This window comes from Hemitrygon akajei, chromosome 1, assembly GCF_048418815.1.
Source record: "Hemitrygon akajei chromosome 1, sHemAka1.3, whole genome shotgun sequence".
Taxonomy (NCBI): Eukaryota; Metazoa; Chordata; class Chondrichthyes; order Myliobatiformes; family Dasyatidae; genus Hemitrygon; species Hemitrygon akajei.
The window spans coordinates 157096955-157117289 of record NC_133124.1 but is presented as its reverse complement, the minus strand read 5'-3'; positions in this window follow the sequence as shown (position 1 = coordinate 157117289).

The window sequence follows — 20335 nt, the reverse complement described above, 5'->3', positions numbered from 1 at the left end:
ACCACCGTCAGAGAGTCCAGTTCTTCCCCCACAACCTTAATGGCCTTACGAATGAGTTTGTTGATTTTGTTGATGTCTGCTACCCTCAGCTTACTGTCCAAGCACACAACAGAAAACATGATAGCACTGTCCACCACAGACTCGTAGATCATCCTCAGCATTGTCTGGCAGATGTTAAAGAACCTCAGTCTCCTAAGGAAGTAGAGACGGCTCTGACCCTTCTTGTAGACAGCCTCAGTGTTCTTTGACCAGTCCAGTTTATTGTCAATTCATATCCCAAGGTATTTGTAATCCTCCACTCGTCCACATTGATCCCTTGGATGGAAACAGTGGTCACCAGTGCCTTAGCCTTCCTCAGGTCCACCACTAGCTCCTTAGTCTTTTTCACATTAAGCTGCAGATGATTCTGCTCACACCATGTGACAAAGTTTCCCACCTTGTACTCAGGCTCATGTCCCTTGCTGATGCATCCATCTATGGTAGAGTCATCAGAAAACTTCAAAAGATGTCAAAATTCTGTGCAGTAGTTGAAGTCCGGGGTGTAGATGGTGAAGAGAAACGGAGACAGGACAGTCCCCAGTGGAGTCCCAGAGCCGCTGACCACTCTGTCTGACACACATTTTGCAAGCGCAGGTACTGTGGTCTGCCAGTCATGTAATTAATAATCAATGACGCCAGGGAGGCATCCACCTGCATCACTGTCAGCTTCTCACCCAGCAGAGCAGGGCGGATGGTGTTGAACGCACTGGAGGTCAAAAAACATGACCCCCACAGTGCTCGCCGGCTTGCCCAGGTGGGCGTTATTATTACTATTCAAAATTATTATTTTTAATTGTTATTCAATTATATAATTATTATTCAATAATTATTATTATTCAAAAATAACACAGGTACATTGAAGTAACAGCACTTAAAATGCTCAAAAAAAGAAATGATCTTAAAGATTGAACATTTTTGTGAATAATTTTAAAAGCCTACTAAGCAAGAAAAGTGAGAAAAAAAAGACACCAATTGGGGGTACAGCCCGGAGCCATGCGTCATTCAAAAAGTTTCTAAAAATAAACATTAAAGCGCCAACAAGAAAGAAAGATATATCAAGAAAGAAAAATACACTTAGATCGCAGAGGGAATCTATCAGTTAACTGAAATGATAATAACGAGTAAATGAGCCCCATCTCTTCTCAAAATCAAATAAAGATTCAAATGTTCGACTTCTAGTTTTCTCCAAGCTAAGACATAGTATCACTTGAGCAAACCATTGTGACAAAGTAGGAGCTGATATATCCTTCCATTTCAACAAGATGGTCCTCCAGGCTATCAATTTAACAAATGGAATAATGTGTTGGTCAGACATATTGATACCATGGATATTTTGAGGAATTATTCCAAAAAACACAGTCAATTTATTCAGTTGTAAGTTCATTCTCACTGCTTTAGAAATTGTCGAAAAGACTGACTTCTGTGAGAGATTCAGCAACAATAAATATATGAGTGAGGCAGGGGTTTTTATAACAAGTAACACGTTTATTAAATACTGAAAAACAAACCCCCAAAAGTAAACACACCACTCACGTAACCGAAAATCAGCTGCTGTGTGGCAGCTTAAACAGTTCTTAAAGCGATGTGGCAAAAACAGTTCTTCAAAGTAGTAGTGCAAAAGTTCAAAATGCTTACAGTCCATTAAAGGGAGAGACTTTTTAAGACGATTTAAATTCTCTTTCACGTCGTGTTGTTGCAGTTCCTAGTCGAACCACACTTTTCCCACGAAGAATTTACGGAGATGGAAAATGAAACGGCTTAAAGGCACTGACCTTTCCTTTACAAAACTGTTCCCAATCCTTTCTGCTATTCACAGGGATTAACACGGGGACAGTCAACGAATTCCTTCCGAATGAGGATCAAACAAGGTCGAACCTGCTTCACCATCGAAATCGACTTTTCTCGATCTTTTAACTCCCGAACTCCGATCTTCACTCTTCACTGATTATCAACTAGTAGTATTATAAAGAAGTTGCTGGCAATGACCTTTTAAACTTTAGGCATTAAATAAAACTCCATTTTTCAACCAAACTGCGTCATAACATTAAATTATGCAGTGGCATGAAGTCAACATGGCAAATCCAGCCACGAACTGCCCCTCCTCACAGGGAGGGGTCCTCCTTTTATACCCTGTAAAGAAAACTGTCACATGAACTCTACTGGCGGGAAAATGACGTCACTCCACCATCACAAGACCATTACCACAAGTCCAGTATAGCTTCTACACCTGTCACGTGACAAGTAGAACACTATCACGTGTCACGGGTACGTAACACTTCCAAAATTGTTTCAATATAGACAATGACCTGAACATTTGTATCAGTGTAGCTATCTCAGTTTTACATCTATCACAATACTTGTCAACATTGGGAAATAATTTAGAAATTCTCTCCTTCGATTGGCTTGTGAATGGTATTCGTCAACGATGAATATTGATAAGTTTCTGGCTTCGCCAGGCGCGGAATTGTTAGCGAAGGCGAAAAAAACTGAGGTATCTGAGATAGCTAGTAAATTGTAACTTAAAGGTATTTTGCAGACTACGTCAAAGGCTGTAATACAGAGAAAAATCGCGTCACACTTTGTGGATTCGGGTGTTTTTGATTAATCGATTTTAGAGTCGTTTCCAATAAGTAATCTGGAGATGCAGTTGCAAATCGAACCAATGAAGTTGGAGCGTTGTTAATTGGAAGCTGATCAGAAAAAGAGGGAGTTTGATTATGCAATGGCTGAATTAAGGTTTGGGAATCAGTCTTCTGTTTCCAGAAAGCCGTTTGTTGCTAGTCAAGAAATTAAATTGGTCCCTCCATTTAGTGAAACAGAAGTGGAAAGAAATTTTCAACATTTTGAAACTATTGTTCGGATGTCAGAGTGGCCGAAAGATAAATGGTCAGTGTTGTTACAGAGTGTAATTAAAGGCAAAGCACAACACGTTTACACAGCTTTAACTGCTGCGCAAGCATTAGATTATGATATTGTGAAAATGCATAATCTCAAAGCGGACGAATTAGTCCCAGAAGCATATAGAGAAAGATTCAGAAGTTTGAAGAAGTCTGTGGAAAAAACTTATGTGGAATTTGCCTATGATAAAGCTGTGTGTTTTGAGAGATGGGTTTCTTCTAAAAATGTAAATGGGGACTATGATACATTGAGAGAGCTGATTTTAATGGAGGAATTTAAAAGAAGCATTCCTGTTGAAGTAAGGACCTACTTAAATGAGAGGGATACTGATAAATTGCAGGACTGTGCTAGATTAGCTGATGAGTATGTTTTGCTCCATAAGAATAAATTTCTTGAGGGAAGTATTTTTAAGAGGAAAATTAACATGGAGACTCAAGGTAAATCAGAAATTAAATCAGATGTTAATGAGAAAGGTAAGGAGGAAGGAAAACCTGTGAAGGAAAGACAGTTTGGTCTTATTTGTAACTATTGTAAGGAACCTGGCCATGTAATAGCTAACTGTTTCAGATTGAAAAAGAAAGAGAAGGAAGCAGTTCCAGATGCTTGTGTGCAACATACTGAAGCACCTGTAAAATTACAGAGTTTGGTAAACACAAATGAGGGTTTGTTAGAGTCTGACCAAGTTGGAAAGGGACATGATCATTTTTTAACTGAAGGGTTTGTATCCTTGAAAGAAAGATCTACTCAGGTGCCAATAAAAAACCTTAGGGATACTGGAGCTTCTCAATCACTGATGTTAGACAGTGTGTTGAAGTTTAATGAAGAGTCTGATACTGGTGAGGTAAATTACATAAGAGGTGTTGGGAGTGATTTTATGCCTAAAGTAATTTACATAAAGTAAGTTTAAAGTCAATGTTAGTTACAGGATTTGTTAAAGTAGGATTACAGCATAGCTTACCTGTGAAGGGTATTTCTTCATTGTTAGGTAATGACTTGGCAGGTGGACAAGTTTTTCCTGAAGTGCATTTGACAATGGAGTCAGAGGAGCCAGAGATGAATTCTAACGCAGATTCTTCCTGTGTTGTGACTAGAGCTATGGCTAAAAAGATTGATGTGCAGAATGAGGTTGTTATTCAGGATTGTTCAACTCAGGATTCGAGTTTTGAGGATGTGTCAGAGACTTTCTTACCTTCGTTGTTTGAACAAGATTCTGGGAGTAAGTCTGTCTATGAAGATTTATCTCTGTCTCGGAAGGAGATGATAGCAGAGCAGAATAGAGACCCTGAGGTTATAAAATTAAGGGAACAAGCTTAACTAGATAGTGAAATTGAGAAGGTGCCAGTAGGATATTACTTGGAAAAAAGAGTGTTGATGAGGACGTGGAGGTCCCCTACAATTCCTGCAAGTGAGGAATGGAATGTTGTTTACCAGGTAGTTGTCCCTAAAGTTTATCGGAATGAGATTTTGACTTTATTTCATAGTCTGCCTTTAGGTGGACATCAAGGGGTAAGGAAAACTGTGGACAAGAATTTAAAACATTTTTACTGGCCTGGTCTAAGAAAAGATGTGGCAATGTTTTGTAAAACGTGCCATACTTGTCAAATTGTGGGTAAACCAAATCAAGTTACACCAGTAGCTCCATTACAACCTATTCCAGCATTTGGTGAACCGTTTTCTAAAGTTATAGTAGATTGTGTTGGTCCATTACCAAAGACAAAAACTGGTTATCAGTATTTGTTGACTATCATGTGTACTTCGTCTAGGTTTCCAGAGGCAGTACCACTTAGGAATATAAAAGCTAAAACTTTAACAAAGGCTCCTATAAAATTCTTTACTTATTTTGGATTACCTAAGGAAATACAAACTGATCAAGACAGTAATTTTATGCCTGGATTGTTTCAACAGATAGTTTATAAATTGGGAGCTAAGCAAATCACTTCGTCTGCATACCATCCGGAGTCGCAAGGTGCCTTGGAGAGGTTTCATTCTACCCTCAAGAATATGATTAGGACATATTGTGTGGAAAATGAAAGTGACTGGGATGATGGTATAAATCTATTTTTATTTGCAGTAAGGGAATCGGTACAGGAATCTTTAGGTTTTAGTCCATTTGAACTTGTGTTTGGGCATAGAGTTAGAGGACCTTTAGCTTTATTAAAAGAGCCATGGATTAGTAAGGAAGTACACACTAATTTGTTGGACTATGTTTTGAAATTTAAGGACAGGTTACATAAAGCTTGTAGCTTAGCCAAGGAAAATTTAAAATTGGTGCACGGGAAAATGAAAACTTGGTATGATAAAGAAGCTAAGATGAGGATGTTTAAGCCTGGAGATAAGGTGTTGGCTCTTTTCCCAGTGCAGATAAATCCTTTACAAGCTAGATTTCATGGTCGTTATGAAATTGTGTCGAAAATCAATGATGTGGATTACGTAATAAAAACTCCAGATCGTAGAAGGTCAACACAACTTTGCCATATAAATATGATTAAACCATATTTTGGGAAACAATCTGATACTGTGACTGCTGTGGTTAGTGAGAATGAGTTTGATTTAACTAGGAACATGATAGATGATTCATCTGACTTTCATTCTAAATCCAACATAGTTTCTGTTAGGTTACCAAATTCAACCATTCTGGAAAATATTGATGAGAAATTAGCACATTTACAGCTAGAGCAGAAACAACAGATGAAGGAATTTATTTTTTAAATATAAGGATTTGTTTCCAGATGTTCCGAGAAGGACTACTATAGCTTCACATGATGTAGATGTTGGAGATGCCAAACCTATTAAACAACATCCATATAGGATGAACATAGAAAAATGTGAACTTACTGAGAAATAAATTGAATACATGTTAGAGAATGATATTATTAGACATTCTAACTCGAATTGGAGATCGCCAAGTGTTATGGTGCCAAAACCAGATGGTAGTATTAGGTTTTGTACGGACTATAGGAAGGAGAATGCTGTAACGAAAACAGATGCATATTCCAATTCCTAGAGTAGATGATTGTGTAGATAAAGTTGGAAAAGCAAAGTTCCTTACAAAGATTGATTTATTGAAAGGATATTGGTGTGTTCCATTAACGGACAGAGGTAGAGAGATTTCTGCATTTGTAACTCCATCTGGGCTATATGAATATAATGTTCTTCCATTTGGGATGAAAAATGCCCCAGGTACTTTCCAGAGGATGATTAACTCTGTGATTCATGGATTGAAAGATACTGATGCTTATATTGATGATTTAGTGACAGGAAATGATACTTGGGAAGCACACATTATTGGGGTGGAGAAATTGTTTGAAAGGCTTTGAAAAGCTAACTTAACTATGAATTTAGCTAAGAGTGAATTTGGACCTGCCACTGTGACTTACCTTGGTTATGTTGTGTGTCAAGGTAAGGTAGCTCCTGTTCAGGCAAAAGTTCGGGCAATATTAGAGATTCCCAGTCCGACGGGTAAAAAAACTCTCAGAAGATTCTTGGGAATGGTAGGATATTATCGAAAATTTTGTAAGAATTTTGCTAATGTTGCCCTTCCATGAACTAACCTTTTGCAGAAGAATGTGAAGTTTGTGTGGACAGTGCCTTGTCAAGAAGCATTTGAAAAATTGAAAACAATGATATTTCAACAATTTGTGCTTAAGGCACATGACTTTGAAAAACCTTTTTCGTTAGCTGTTTCGTTAGCTTTTTCGTTAGCTGCTAGTGATGAGGCTGCGGGAGCAGTATTAATGCAAAGGAATGAGGGTGATGAGGTTGATCATCCAGTACCTTACTTTTCTAAGAAATTTAATAAGCATCGAAGAAACTATTCGACAATAGAGAAAGAATTGTTATCTCTTGTTTTAGCTTTAGAATATTTTGAGGTATATGTTGGTACAACTCAACCACTTATTGTTTACACTGATCATAATCCGTTAGTTTATCTGAGTAAGATGAAAAATAAAAACAGAAGATTATTAAATTGGAGTTTGATGTTACAAGAGTAGAATATTGTGATAACTCATATTAAAGGTAAAGATAATGTGGTTGCTGATTGTCTAACTCGATGTTGAATGTACGATGTAATTTTTTTTTGGAGTGTTTTTTTTATTGTAACACTCCTACTGTATTGTGAGTTGTAAGCTGTTGTATGATGGTATTGTATATTGTGTATGTTATAAAATTTATACATTTGTTTGTCTTGAAAGTAACTGTTAAAATTTTTGTTCAGGTCAGACCAAAAATGTTTTTTTTTGGAGGGAGGTGTTAAGTACCCGTGACACGTGACAGTGACTGGGGTTGAAGCTATACTGGACTTGAGATAATGATCTTGTGATGATGGAGTGACGTCATTTTCCCGCCAGTAGAGATCATATGACAGGTTTTTTTTACAGGGTATAAAAGGAGGACCTCTCCCTGTGAGGTGGGGCAGTGCGTGACTGGATTTGCCATGTTGACTTCATGCCACTGCGTGATTTAATGTGATGACGGAGTTTAGTTGAAAGATGAAGTTTTATCTAATGCCTAAAGTTTGAAAGGGTCATTGCCAGCAGTTACTTTACAATACTGTTAGTTGAGAATCAGTGGTGAGTGAAGATCGGAGTTCGGGAGTTAAAGATCGAGGAGAATCGATTTTCGACGGTGAAACGGGTTCGACCTTGATTGATCCTTATTCGGAAGGATTTCGTTGACTATTCTCGTGTTAATCCCTGGGATGACCAGAAAGGATTGAGAATGGTGATAAAGGAAAGGTCAGTGCCTTTAAGCCGTTACGTTTCATAAAATTCTTCGTGGGAAGAGTTTGACTTTGGAAACTGAAGAAAAACGACGTGAAAGAGAATTTAAATCGTCTTGAAAAGTCCCTCCTTTTTAAATGGACTGAGCTTTTTGAACTTTTGGAAATACCACTTTAAGGAACTTTTTTTTCAACATCGCTTTAAGAACTATTTGAGCTGCATCGCTTTAAGAACAGTTCAAGCTGCCGCACAGCAGCTGATTTCCGGTTACGTTAGTGTTTGTTTACTTTTGGGGGGTTTGTTTTCAGTGTTTAATAAACGTGTTATTTGTTATGAAAACCCTTGCCTAACTCACATATATTTATTGTTGCCTGAATCCGTAACACCGCAAATATCTACAATTTTAATATTCCTTCTAATATTATCACAAAACGACCTCAACTAAAACTTTTTTCGCAAACTTCACCACATTCTTCACCACAACCTCTTCCCCGTAATATTTCATAATTCACTCGGAGGCAGTGTGAATTATAGAACTCTTCATTGTCTCTGCACACTCCTGAGTACACCATGGTGCAGCCTTTCTCCTAGTAATGCCCTTTTTAAGAGGAAACACCACCAAAGCAGTTTGATTTAAAAATGACGTAACGTTTCTTGGTTAAATTCAATCTGATCCTCGACTAGAAGATCATAAGGCCATAGGACACCGGAGCGGAATTAGACCATTTGACCCTTCGAGTCTGCTCCTCCATTCAATCATGGCTGATCTTTGCTTTCTCCTCACTAACCCTATTATCTGGCCTTCTCATATTAAATTGTGATGCCATGTCGTATGAAGAACCTCGCAATCTCTGCCAACGAACAACGAACTGGCCTCCTTAGCTGCATGCAGCAGCAAATTCCACGAATCATCACCCTTTGGTTAAAGTAATTCCTCCGCACCTCTGTTTGAAACTCAACCCTTTATCCTGAGTCGGTGCCTTCTTGTCGTAGATCCTTTCACCCAGGGGAAACATCCTTTCCCAATCTACTCTGCATAGGCCTTTCAAATTTCGAAATGATTCAATGAGATTCCTCCTCATCCTTCTGAATTTCAGTGAGTACTGACCCAGAGTCATCAAACGTTCCTCGTATGACAACCCTTTCCTTCCTGGAATCACCACAGTGAACGTCACCTGGACCCTCTCCAATGTTAGCCCATCTTTTTTAAAATGAGTTGTCTAACACTGTTTACAATACTCAAGCTGAGGCCTCAACAGTGCCTTATAAAAATTCGGCAGCTCTGTGAGAACAGACGAACATCAGAAATAGGACCAGGAATCGGCCATCTGGTCCGTCGAGACTGCTCCGCCATTAAATAAGATAATGGCTGATTTGGCCATGGACTCAGACTCGCCTACCTGCCTTTTCCCCATAACTCTTAATTCCCCTACCTTTCAAAAATTCTATCCAACGTTCTCGTAATTATATTTGCTGTGGTAGCCTCGACAGCTTAATCAGGCAGAAAATTCCACTGATTCACCAATCTCTGGGAAAAACACCTCCTCGTCATCTCCGTCCTAGATACACTCCCCTAGATCATAACGCTGTGCCTCCTGGTTCTCGCCTGTATCCTGCCTCTATCTTATCTATCCCTTCAATAACTTTAATTGTTTCCAGAAGACCTCCCCTCCCTGAATTCCGGAGAGTACAGTCCGAGATGACGTGATCTCTCCTGATAGGCTAACCCATTATCTCTGGAATGAACCTTTGCTGACCCTCATCTGCACCGCCTCCAAAGCCAATACATTCTTCCTCAAGTAAGGGGACCAGAGCTGCACGCAGTACTCCAAGTCGGGCTCACCAGGACCCTGTAAACTTGCAACGTATCACCCCTCATCTACTTCTTCAGGTTCCGACACTTCTTGGGTTCCGCCTTCCTATCCTTCCATCATACGTTGAGGGAGGCAGACCTGCTGATAATAACCGGGATATCTCAGTTCCCAACTCTGCCATAATCTCCTTCACCACTCACTGGGTTGGGCTGCTCTTAGTGACTTCAACACAGGGTGTACTATCGAGTACTGAACCGCACTAACGGAGCCCTTTCGCGCCTCCGACGCGTTCTCATCATCCTGCACTTTTCTGATCAGTTCAACAAACGAGGGAGGGGTTGCGTCTTACGAGACAGTCTGAGACCCCAAGCAATCAGGTCGTAGGACTGGGCGCCTTTCTCTAATTGGTCCATTCCTTAGTGATCCCCTCTGCGCCACAGAACAATTTAGCTGCCTCTCCAGCAGTTAAATGTAGGCAGAAAGCTTCTCCCCTTTCTCCTGGTGTATGGTCTCAAACTCCGTCAAGAGCTCCATTGGGCTTCCGTTTGCAACAAGCACCTCTTGGGTCAAGGGGGTTCGGTGCCCCATTTAGAAATCAGTGCCAACAAATAGTAGACAGTACGCCATAAGCAATTACAGGATTTAGTTTAATACTTATTAATTTCCCTAAAGGTTTAGTAAAGGAAAACAAAACGAAAGACCCCATTTTAATCAAAAACAGTCTAATGTGCACAAGTTGGAGCTCACTGTTTCGCTTTCGCCGATTCCATTTCGATCTCCGGGCCTTCATCGGGTCATTGCTCTGCTCCGAAGCCTTATCTCTTTATATCTCCCGAACAAAAGACCCAGATCACCTCGGTGTCAGGCACACGGCACCATAACACACACCTCTCACTGGGCTTCTCACATTCGAAAGCACCCGTTATTTCTCACCATATCCCAAACGCTGCTTCTACAGAATGAGCATAAAATATACAGAAAAACCTTTTCCAGCGTGTTGCAGGAAGTTTACATGTTCACCGTCCCAACCTCTCCAGTTTACGCCGGGATTTTTCCGGACTCCTTCCTCAGCTTCTTCAAGTCGTAAGTTCCCTGGTATCCAGCTTCGGTCTCCAGGGTCTCAGGTCTACATAATAAAGTATGCTTCAAGCAGGTTTATAAATAAGACGCGTTCGATGAAACAAATCTGTATGGAGGTCAACTGTGTGAATTTGGAAGGTTTTGCCCTTTCTTTGTGTTGTTCCTTGCAAGTGACCGTACGCCCTTGTTTCTGTCAAATCAATGATCAGAAACAATTGAAATAAGGCTACATGCCAAGAATTCATGAGGGAATGGCTTCTTGTAAAATGGTTTCCTGGTGCTTTTTCTCGAGGCTTGTTGAATTTATTTCGATGGACTCGCAGAATCCACCCTTGTATTATTTAATCGGATGCCCGATGAACGGTGGTCGTGGTGTTCTAGTTTTGAAAATGTTACTTCTCGTGATTTCGCTTGGTTGAGTCACCAATATCTCTTTTTTGATTTATTAAGCATAACTCTTTTCGCAATCCTCACCTTAGAGTCTGCCTTTACTCTACATTTGGGACTTGATATTGTCAGCACCCGTTATTCTTACCTTGCCAATCATTCTCATTTGCGGCAGCTTGTCAAATGGTTTCCCCAAATCTAAGTACACAATACACACTGATTCTCCTTTATCTATCCTGCTTGCTATTTCTTCATAAAATTTCAACAGATTTTTCCGACAAGATTTTAACTTATGTCCATTTTGCCGTGCCTCTATGTAGAAGTTTCGCCATTAACAATCAACTCCAACATCTTCCCTATCACAAAGGTCAGTCTAATAGGCCGATAGGTTCCTTTTTCCTTCCCCCTCTCTTCGGAAAGAGTGACGTGGCATTTAATTTTTTTCAGTCTCCAGAACTATAGCAAAATCTAATGGTTTTTCACAGATCATGACTAATAACCGTACTTCTTCAGATAACGCTTTCACAACTCTGTGATGCAGCCATCGGTTCCAGAGAGCTTATCTACCTTCAGATCTCTCCGCTTCCCATTTACCTTCTGGATAGTAATAGCAACTGTAATCAAGTCGGCTCCTGATACTTTGAATCTTCCTGCATACACTTAGTGTCTTTCACACTCGCATACGGACGTAAAATCCTTTTTTCAGTTTGTCCACCATGTACTCTCTCCCCATAACTACCTCTCAGGAATTATTTTCAAGTGACCGGATATCTACTCTCGCATCCCGTCGGGTGTGTTTCAGCCTCGCAGCAACTCGCCACTATTCACAACGCACATCCACCGATCCTCTGTTATCACTTGGTATGGATTTAATTTCACTCTTTTAACCGACAGAACGAGTCTCTACCGCACGACCTTCCCCTCCCCTGCATCTGTCTTCCATATAAGGTATACCCTTGAATGCTATGCGTCCAAACATTATATTTCCAGACACCAATATGTGATGTCCACAGTGATATTCTGCCCAATCTCTAATTGCGCTGCATAAGCTGTCTTATGTTGTATACTGCGTAGATTCAAATATGACATCTCCCGCCGTGCAATATTATGCTCCATTCAATCCCTTAGTTGATTGTCTAATGTATCACTGGCAGCCGTATTTCGAAATGTCACAGAAGCGTGCATGAAATGAATCAATGAAGTTGAAAAACGATTGAGACAATTTGCTTTTCCCAGAAATTAGGACATAGCAGGGTTTTATGTTTTTTGTCAAAGTCGCTTAATGTTTTGGAACGGCTGAGCTGAGCAATCCACGGTGAGCAGAAGCGCGCGCGCGTGTGTGTGTGTGTGTGTGTGTGTGTGTGTGTGTGTGTGTGTGTGTGTGTGTGTGTGTGTGTGTGTGTGTGTGTGTGTGTGTGTGTGTGTGTGTGTGTGTGTGTGTGTGGTGTGTGTGTGTGTGTGTGTGTGTGTGTGTGCGTGTGTGTGTGTGTGTGTGCACGCGCGCGCGCGCGTCCGCTTTGTTCTGTCTGTTGTTGCATCTGCACTTCTGAGCCGGCACGACAGTTTGTGGGAGGATGAGGTAAATGAAACATCTATGATAACATTTTTTCATCCGGAGAAGTAGAGTGGGGTACTATTGTCACATGTAGCGAGATATTGCAAAACACTGTCGTCGTTATGGCAGCCATATAGATAACCTGGAACTCCAATATAGCTAGATGAAACAAAATAAACAATGAGGTATATTGAGACATAAAGAGCACACTTCTATCGCACAAATGGTGCAACTGAGAGTCTTACTAAAGAGAAGCAGACTTCATGTAGTTTTAAAAAACGTCGTGCCTAATGCAAGCCGCTGGTATTCGTGTTGAGATGGAGTTACGGAAAGAGAATTACCAAGGTGACACGGACCGCCGTTATTTTTTCCGAACAATGACAAGTACAAACAGGGTTAATATTAGTGGAGCGACATGAAAGTGTAAATGCTATCGATAACTGTTCATTGAGGTTAATTGATCGTTTAAAATTGTCCTGTCATGAGACCAGGGTTAAGTTGTTGGCTTGGCGAGAGCGAGTTCCAAATTAATAAAAACTAATCCCGTATGTAAATAGACAGGAGACTGAATTTCCTGACATATAATTACAACTCTCTGTAATTTCTTCCTGCTTTAGGTTGATGAAGAACAGCCCAATCTGTTATCTATCTGCACAGGGAGTATTTGGCAATGCTATTGGAAGAGAGAGAGAAAAAAATCAGGATGTTCCCCCGAATTTCCTCCGGCTTCTGAAATATCAGTAGAGGTATGTTCCTTGCCCAAAACATCTACATAACGGGACAGGACAGGACAAATTGTTTAAAGCTTCAAAGTTCAATTAATATCAGAGTACATATATAGTATACATCAACGAAACAAGACCTGCCATAGAATAAGTGATGTAAACAGGAAAGCACCGAAACAACCCCTCACCCCCTTTCCCTCCCTTTGCACCAGCAGCTGACGAATCGGCACCCCGCCTCCAATCCACAGTTGCACCAAATCCGCTATCCTCCCCGCCACGCACAGCTCTTCGCCATATAATGAACAGCTGAAACTCCAATGCGTCCTTGATCCCGATTCCATCAAAATCTCAGTTCAGAAACGAGAACTCCGCTATCTCAGTCATCATCCGTCTGTCCCGGGGAAAAACAGAGATGTCGCTACGGCAACAACGAGAATGGAGCCAGAAACCCGTTGTTCCGAAGTTACGATCTTCCATGTCACTTCACCGAGCCCCCAATCTTGAGAACTGCAGGTACTCACTCATCGAAAAAGAGAGATAGAGGAGATTGGGGGCAACGCTTGAATATAGGGGCCCTCCGACAGCAGCGACTGACGATAAACAGACAATGGTGCTCTCTTGGTGTTCAAGTCTTGGTGTTTCATTCTACCACGGCGCTTCGGTTGACGAAATAGGGAAGGAGCGAAGACGTCCACGGTGCGCTTCCCGTCTACCATCCACCGAACTCCGAGGGCGCAAGCCTTCCAGGTGGATCCTACAGATAGCTAAGCGCTGGGCCGCAGAATCGATCCGAAAATCCTCCGCTGGCTTAGAACCGTAGAGTAAACTGTAGGTCACAGACTCCGACAGAACTACAAAATAAATGAATGTGAATAAACGGAAGACATAAAGGAAAAGTAATAACCTGTTTCGTGGATGAAGTGGGGGAAGTCGCTTGGGTGTGTGGAATCGTCTAGGCCATTTTTCCTTGTGTTATTCCTTTTTATGCATTGCAACTTGAGTCTTTCATTCACCTGCAAGTTCGCACTATTTATATGGAAAGAACTGTGTTCGCAGTCCTGCTTCCTGAACTCAGTTACCAGCTCTTTCGTTTTGCTTACTTTCAGATTGATATGCTCACCTTTCATCATCCAACGAACTTCTCCATTTTCCTCCTATACTTTAGGTGCACCATCGTACTACGTGATTCGTCTCCCCACTGCTTGGAATCATACCGGCTATAGTGGTATCATAGGCAGACGTACAAAAGTAGTTAGAGTGGAATATGTCCCCACAGTTGAAAGTGAATGTGGGGAAGTTAGGAGGATGAGAACACAGCTTTACATAACGCTAATATGAAGGGTAATTATCTCCGAAATATTGCCGTGCTGTTTTTTTTAGGAAATCAATGAATGATGCCGACAGAACAGCGTTCAAGATGGAACTCAGCTCGCCGGCGTTATGAGGCGAGAGCTTTACTTGCCGCACTGTGCTGCGTGATACCCAGTCAACGTTAAACTCTATGCAGGGAATATGGTTCTATGTAGATTGATTGCGAAATGTTGACAACAAGAAAATATTGCGGCTATTGTACTCAATGGGATCATGCTCAGTGCAATGTCACCATGCTCAGTGCATAAATATGTCGATGAACGCCAAAAGGAGTTTAATGAAGGTAAGCGGGCAGAACAGTGCTTTGGAAAGTCGTGTCAGGACGTACATAGTAAACACCGTGCGCCTGGCGAGTGCTTTAGAACACAGAAAGTTTAAGAGTATGTTACATAAAAATGCTGTTACATTCAGGTGAAGAAGTCTTTTGGCTTGTGCCTTTCATGTGTTAGCAGGTCAAGATTCATCTGTTCGAAAATGAGGATTCATTGGAGTTTCATGTTGAGCCTTAATCAGTCTGCTATCAGAAAGATGGCATTAATTTAATGGTGCATTTGCAGTTTCTGAGCATGAGCTATATCTATGTCGAGTAAACAACCAGGAAACGTTGTTGATTCAGGAATATTTCCAACATTTAAAGATTTTTGCACGAGTGCATACTGTATATTGGAGAGGTTTAGGTCAGCATGTTTAGTAGAATTACGGTTTTGAGTGGCCAACTGCTGTTCCCGTTTCCCTTTCTCTTCCTTTTGCACGTGATGTAAGTGCCAAACGACCACCCGCAAGGCTGGACACGGACCTTCTCCGTCAGTACGACACTGAACCATCCCAGGTCACTTTCAGACAGCTGAGCGTGTAGCGTTCTTGATATATTAGCGATGCTCTTCAGACTGCGTTATTCACCGGACAGTATCACTTGTATTAATGTGTAAAAAATTATCATTTGTTCCAACAACGCATCAAATCACAGTGTTCTCTCTGAATATTACGTCACTTCCTGGGAGGTGAATCCGTTGTAGTATGTGAATCGTTGTGATTTTTGTTAGAACTGCTTTATTGACGCATTGTTTACCCTATCGCATTGAAGCAGAACATCCCCTTTTGTTTGTTATGTGATTGTAATTATCAACAGTTTAAGACAACTTTTTGGTTCCACTGACGATTCCGTCTTTCGATAAAGCGGGATGGTTTACAGATTTCATTTGTACTCTGATGTGATCAACTGGACATAATCCAAATCATACACAATTCAAGGATCAGTCGAGCACCCATTCTACAGACTTACTGCCCGATTCCAGCGGTCTTTGCTTTACCCAGTAAGTTAAAATTACGCATTGTCTAACAGTTTCTGCCCATTTCTCAGCTCGTTACTATTCTATTTTGCAGTGGATACAGATGATTCATCACAACGTACCGCACGTTGAAATGTTAAATGATCTGGGGAAAAGTGGGCGTTTAGCGCCATCTGTGTGCAGAGCGTGGGTACAACAGCCTGATTTGTGAAGAAGGAAAGTCCTCATCCCTGATGCAGCCGACAGATCATTCTGTAGGGGACGTTTTGTGAATGGCTGTCGAACCCTGATAAAATTTATTGTAAACGTCTTATTGTATTCAACGCTGCACCAAGTCATGTTACATGCACACAGTCTGAGCTGTGATATTTGGAGATTTGTGTCGAGGATCTCTTTTGTCCATTGATTCACCAAATGTCTTCGAGTACGATGGGACGGGAACATCTCCGGAGACACAGCTCCGTTCTCGCCACACCTTGTGCGAAATCTTGCAAATCAAAGATATTTGAATTTTATTATTATTATTATTTTCTCTCCCAGTATCAGTGATTATGAACTTAAACAGACTCCTGATATTCCAAGGACCCTTCCGATCACCATTGTGCAATCAAAGTGAAGACCCTTCCTTACCAGACTGATTTTCATGTGAGTTTCGTCTCTCCAGTGCGCCCCGCTCCTTATTACCTCTAAACACAGTTGAAATAATGCCAGCGAAATAAATAAGGAAAAAAAATAGAACATGCTGTGATCGCCCACCTTCTGTCATTTATTGTAAAAGAAACACAAATATTGTATTTCGGTATAAATACCCTTCCTTTTACCTGGACGCACAGAACGCATTCTTGCGTTCCCTCCAGCAAATCTAAGAAAAGGTATCATTCCACTCCGAACGTTGTGTTGTGGTCTTTGCTTGAAGATATACTTGTTATGAAGGATGAACAACTCTGATGGGCGGAAGGGTACAGAGTTGCCCATTCACCCCCCCCCCCCCCGGGAGAATCACAAACTGTTACCTTTACTATGCTGCTAATGAGAGAGAAAGAGAGATAAAGGGAAAACATACTGGGACTGGAACATCTGCTTCAGATAAGGGAGAGATAACACCGGGGGAGAGAGACTTGTTGACCCACCATATTATGACTCCTGAAAGACTTATGGCTCCGGAGAGGGCTGTTTACTTGGTACCATTCTGTTCATTAAAATTCCTCAGTGGAAAGCCGGAGTGGGCTGGTTTGATGGACCAAGCTATTCAAAACTGATTGACACCTGAGACCCCGTGAGTGGGGATAAAAGTGAGGTCTAGGGAGACACCCCTCAGACACACCAGGAGACACACTAGTGAGCACTGCTTGAGTGTTGGAACCCACGAGAAGGTGTGGGGCATCGGAGACCGAACAAAGGATCGGTCAGTTTAACTCACATTGTTATAGAAGGGCCCGTGGGGGCTTGTGAGTGTGTCCGCCCTTGCCTGAGTGACGAGTGCACCACAGAAGAACGGTCTAGCTGAAGGACAGAGGGGTCATACCTGAATGGCCACAACAACACATCGACGGATCAAGAACGTAAAGGAATGTTTGCCTTACAATAGCTGTCACTGTTTGGTCGCACTCTCTCTCACTATCACTCTCTCTCTCTCGCTCACTCCATCGATTAAAACACAAGAACAAACAACTACCTCAGCACGTATGAACTGAACTGAACTTTATATTCACATATGACAATTCATTATCCCCTAGACATCGATAGAGGTTGTTTATTATTGATTATTATTATACCCACACTTTTAGGTTTAGTATTGTTAACGTGTATTATCTATATATTTGCATTGTTGGTATTGATTTGTATATTTTACTAATAAACAGTGTTTGGAAATAGTACCACCAGACTCCAATGGATACTTCTTTCTCAGCTGGTTAGACACCCAGTTACGGGTTACGTAAGAAATTGGGGCCTCGTCTTCCGGGATTTGTTTACCAAATTGGGGGGGGGGGGCAGAGAATCAGGTCCATTATTCGATCTGTTTGCGTGGTTAACCAGACGGGAAACCAGCAGGGATGGAAATAGACAAGTTTATAGAAAACCCGACTTTGAGGGCGCTAGAGGTTGCCACAAAGACGGACTCGGTGAATATTGCGAAACGATTAAATCTCACAGAGGTGAAGTCGTCAATAAAAAAGTGGGATATACAGAGGGCCATAGCCCAGTATTATATAGACAAGGATGTGTTCACGTCTGAGGTATTGGAACTTATCCCTGAAAAGAAACCAGTTGTTGGGATGGTTCTGTTACAGATGGAAAGATTAAGGTTGGACGCGGAACAGAAGAAAAGGGAGTATGAGCTCCAGCTAAGGGAGTTGGAGGCGTAAAGGGAGAAAGAAAGAGCTGAAAGGGAGATGGAGGATAGGGAAAATGAGAAACAGAGGCAGCATGAGCTGGAAATGGAGAGGTTGAAGCAACAGGGAAGAGACCGAGGGGAAGGCTCAGTTGAGAAGTTTAATGTTAGTAGAGAGATTAGGTTAGTACCTCCTTTCGAGGAGGCAGATGTTGATAGTTACTTCTTGCATTTTGAAAAGGTGGCAGTGAATCAGAAGTGGCCAAGAGATCAGTGGGTGGCGTGGTTACAAATTGTATTAAAAGGGAAGGTACAACGGGCATATTCGGCATTGTCCATGGAAAAGTCTGAGGATTATGAGGAAGTAAAACAGGTTACCCTCCGGGCCTACGAGTTGGTACCTGAAGCGTATAGACAAAAGTTCAGCGATTTAAAGAAACTATGGAATCAGACGTATGCAGAGTTTGCCTATGAGAAGGGTGTGCTCTTGGATCGCTGGTGTGCTGCAGAAAGGGTGGAGGAGGATTTCCATCGATTCAGAGAGCTAATTCTGATAGAATAATTTAAAGGTTTTGTTTTGGATAATATCCGGATGTATTTGAACGAGAAGACGAGTAAGTCTATATCGGAATTTGCCAGGTTAGCAGATGAATATGCCCTAACCCACAAGACAAAGTTTCTACCAAGTAAGAATTACCTGATAGTAGGGACGGTAGAGAAAGCCCGCCGGCTAAGGTCGAGAATAAGCCGGGAGCTGGTGGTCAAGGTAAGGAGGAGGATAAGCAGGCTGGCAAGATCTTATTCCCTCTAAATGCTTTGCTCCGAAGAAGGAGAGGAAATGGGAAAACCGCAATCCCTACAGGTTACATTAGCAGATCGACGAGCAAGACAAAGGTAGACAGAATACGAGAGGGGCGTGAGAACTTTATTCCAGAAGGGAAGGTGTCTGTGAAAGAAGTAGAAACCCCAGTTCCAGTGAGAATCTGGAGAGATACTGGGGCTGACCAGTAATTGATCCTAAGTAAGGTGCTAGATTTCGGTCCTGAAACTGGAGAGGTAGTTTTGAGAGGCATAGGAAAAGGAACACAAGCTGTACCCTTGCACAGGATCATTTGAAAATGTGACCGGGTAGCTGGATCAGTCGAAGTAGGGGAGCGGGCAGAATTACCGAGAGAGGGCGTGGACGTCCTCCTTGGTAATGATTTAGCAGGTGGTGACGTGTGTTCAGCAGTGAAGCTGACAAGCAAGCCTGTGAGTGCTGAGGACCCGCCCCCGGATTCTAAGATCTATCCCGCATGCGCAATCACTCGCAGCATGTCAAGAAAGGCAGCTGAGAAAGGAGACAGTTTAAATGAGTCCAGTGTTGATTTGGCTGAGACGTTTTCACCAACCCTGTACCACGAGGGGTTGGGGGATGGTAAAGCGGAGAATAGGGAGGTGAAAGATGGTAAAGGAGAGGAGGTAGACCTACCCTTAGACAGGAGGGAATTTATGGAGGCACAGAGTAAAGATGAGAAACAGATAAGGCAGTTAGAAGGTCCAGGGTTGGACATGGATGATCTGTCTGGCTTGACAGAACTCCTTGAAGAAGTAGAGAAATTTAAATGTGTTCCTGACAATGATATAAGGGCAGGCCTAGATGAAAAGGATGCCATTACCTTGAAGGAGTCGGCTGGGTTAGCAGATGAAGTTGTTTTAACCCTCAGGGTTGAGTTTACTCCGGATGGGAGTTGCCCAGAGAGTAACTGGGAGGATCAGGGGAACATAGAATTTGAAAAGGGGACGGATATTGAAAGCCTAGGAGAAGCAGATTTCCCGTTTGCTTGTGTTCAGGTTGTTGAAGTACCTGTGGAGTCACAGGATTCTGAACCTAGTATTGAAGCTCAGAAAAAGTCTGAGGTATCTGATTTAGTTGAAAAGGAATGCAGTCCTTTTGGGTCAGATGGACTTGGTTCAGTTAAGAAAGGGTTAACCTTGGTACCAGTGGAAAGTGAGAATTCTCAGTTGTTTATGTTAGAAGGTGTGTTAAAAGTTATTGAGGAGATGAAAGCTGGTGATGTGAATATTATTGAAAGAGAAGGGAAAGGTATTGTTCCTAAATTGAATAAAGAACATTTAAAGTCT